Raw genomic sequence first — 2,846 nt, forward strand, 5'->3', positions numbered from 1 at the left:
TTTTTTTTTTTTTTTTTGGTATGGATTTTTTTTTAAATTAATTCATGAAGAAGCAGAGAAATCAGAAAGAAATGGAGAAGACTGTACTGTGATGAAATGGTTTTTATTAGTTGACAGGATGGTGTACGTGACCTTATTGCTTAATTACACGTGGCCTGTCAGATTTGATGAGTTTTAAGGCGGTGTATAGAGTTTATATGACGGTCTGTAACGTTAGCTGAATCTCTCTCCACGGATTTATATGACTTTTTTTTGAGACGCTGTTTCTGTGATGATGGGCCCAAACCCAATTTTTTTTGATACTTCGACGTTGTTTATTGGTAATCTAATCTAAGGCCTTGAATGTTTTGTAGATTTTGAAAGAGATTTTGGTTTTTGTTTTTCAAAATCTCATTTTTATACCAATTAAGATTTTAAAATTTTAGTTTTCCTAAAATTTAGGGAAACTATTTTGTTATAGTCTTCCATTCACGATTCTAGATTTTCAATTGTTCTATAATTTAGGAAATCTAGTTTTTGATTCTTTACGTTAATTTTTCTCAAAAACCAAAATTTTTTTTTTTGAGATTTTTCATTTAAAAAACTAATACCAAAATCTAAAACTAAAATCTAAAATCTAAAAACTAAAAACTAAATCCAAAAACTCAATTTAAAAGCAGTGTCCATTCATGGCCTAAGTTTAACACTAGTGATTAGTGAAGCAGATATTATAAGGTTAAGTGATAAATAAAATAGTTACTTAAGAAAAAGGAAAATATTAAAGTCGTTGTCGTCGATCTTTCGCCTGATCAAACCTTAGATTTGTTTTTATGATTGTGTTTTTTGGGTTATCTAGAAGTAGATATTTTTTCTTTGTGTGTTTAGAAGATAATAGTAATTGTAAAAGGTTCAAAAATTTAGTATGTTTTACTGTATGTATTTCAATAATGTGACCTAGATATTTTTCCTAATCTAAACATCAACTCTATAAAAGACGATAATTTAACTTTGTCACCGTGTATAATCCACTTTCTCAATTGTTTGTTTTTGGCCAGATTGTTTGCTAATATACACCATAGTTTATTGCCAACTTGCAACTTATTATATATGGTTAAATTGTTGTAATTATTCAAACTTAAAATAGACGAAATTTCACCAGCATGCCTAAGTAAGGTGCAATCATGGTGGTACTAGGAAAAACAAATATTTATGTTTTTGAACTAGTGTAACTATTTTCTTATAAACTGTATATTATTTACTTAACATTCCTACCCAAAAAAATCCCTGTATATTATTCACAATAAAATACGAGAAACTTTATTTGCCAGCCTTGATTAGTAGTATTCGTATTCCAGTATTGTGCACACTGTTCATCTGAATTTGATGTTAGATATTGTACTGTGCTATAAATGTTTAATATAGTTTCATCCAATAACAATGTCTCGGAATTTAATAATCCATACACTGTATATGGACTAATCGGCACGGTACGATGTTGCTCGATGAGTCATAAATCAAGTCGTCTCTCGTGGTTGTTTGTAGATAAGTCTTTATTATTGAGAAAAGCCTATTAAACAGGCCAAATTTACAAGCCAAAAAACAATTCTACAATACAACCAAACTAAAACTAAAAGTCCACAGGCCCAAATATAATTCTTCCTTTAGACTGAAGAAATCGTGAATCACAGATCACGTGGCAAGAGAGGACATGTTAGTTGACACGTGGGAAGCCGAAGGATGGAGTCTCCGATCACCGGCAGACGGAAGTATAACCGGAAAACTTCGATTCCGGTCGAAATCGCCGGAAAGTTACACCCAGAAAAAGCAGCGGATTCCAATTTTGCTGAGAAATTGACCCCAAGGCAGAGTTTCATCACCTTCGTCTTCAGTAAAAAGCTTTCCAATCTCCAAGGAAGAATCGATATCATAAATCTGCAAGCCAAACAAACTCCACCGATCCATCAAACTTCGGCATAGAAACATGCAACATCATCAATTACTTCAAATCAAACCAAGTGAATGAAAGAAACAATCAAAAGCAGATCCGAAGATGAACCGATTTAGATGGGACAACAAAAAGATAAAACCTAACACCGTCGAAAGAGAGGCGGCAGATCTACCAGAGAAAAGCCGGCCTAAACGATGCTAAGGTAGCCACCGCTGCCGGAGGAAAGCCGACCAAAACGATGCTAAAGAAGCCATTGTTGCCGGAGAAACAAAGCCGGACATCATCCCATAGAAAGCAGATGCATGCCGGAGCCAAGGGCCGCGCCAAATGGTGCTAAGGAGCCACCGATGCCGGAATTAAGCCAGCCAACGGTGCTATAAAAGCCACCGATGCTGTAGAAAAGCTAGCCGACGTTGCTATGGGAGCCAACAACGCTAGAAGAAAGCCGACCAACACCACTGAAAAAGCTATTCGTTGCCGGAGCCAAGGTAGATTATCGGAGAAGACTTACTCTCACTGAAAAATTTAGAGAGAGAAGAGAGAGAGTCCTCTCCCCAATTCATCTATAGAGATTTTATACAGTAGTATTTACATTGATTATATAAAATGATTAAAATGCGTTATCTGCTTTTTATATATATGTGTGGACGTGAGAAACTTGGTGATGATCACTGGATCAGAATTTGCATATGACAGTCTGTTCCTGTGTCTGCATGTCCTTTAAGGTTTTTTTTTTCCCTTTTCGGGGTGTCCCAAACTAGTTATTGTTTTGTCGAGACTAGAAGTATTTGCCTTATTGATTGACTATATGCGTTTCCACTTTACACGAAGCTGTTTTTGTGTAACAGAGATTAATTTAAACATACTATTACCGTAAGATTTTTTAATTAAGAATAGTTAGATTTACACGGCACTACCA

The 2,846-nt window shown here is 34.9% G+C and overlaps 1 protein-coding gene and 1 long non-coding RNA gene across 3 annotated transcripts in view; both read right to left on the reverse strand.

The window, feature by feature from the left end:
- Positions 1–76, reverse strand: part of LOC104742479 (proline-rich receptor-like protein kinase PERK10) — a 2,298-nt gene extending 2,222 nt beyond the window's left edge. Inside the window, exon 1 of the mRNA XM_010463492.2 lies at positions 18–76. The gene's annotated coding sequence lies outside the window, so the exon portion shown is untranslated. The remainder of the gene's footprint in view (positions 1–17) is intronic.
- On the reverse strand, positions 1,512–2,697 carry LOC104742494. Of its 2 annotated transcripts, none has more exons than XR_002036083.1 (2): positions 2,100–2,697; positions 1,512–1,945 (listed from the first exon to the last, which is right to left on the reverse strand). It is a non-coding gene; the product is annotated as an uncharacterized LOC104742494 (long non-coding RNA). The 2 variants fall into 2 exon arrangements; XR_760541.2 differs by having other exon boundaries at positions 1,512–1,911; positions 2,100–2,695.

This window comes from Camelina sativa, chromosome 2, assembly GCF_000633955.1.
Source record: "Camelina sativa cultivar DH55 chromosome 2, Cs, whole genome shotgun sequence".
NCBI lineage: Eukaryota > Viridiplantae > Streptophyta > Magnoliopsida > Brassicales > Brassicaceae > Camelina > Camelina sativa.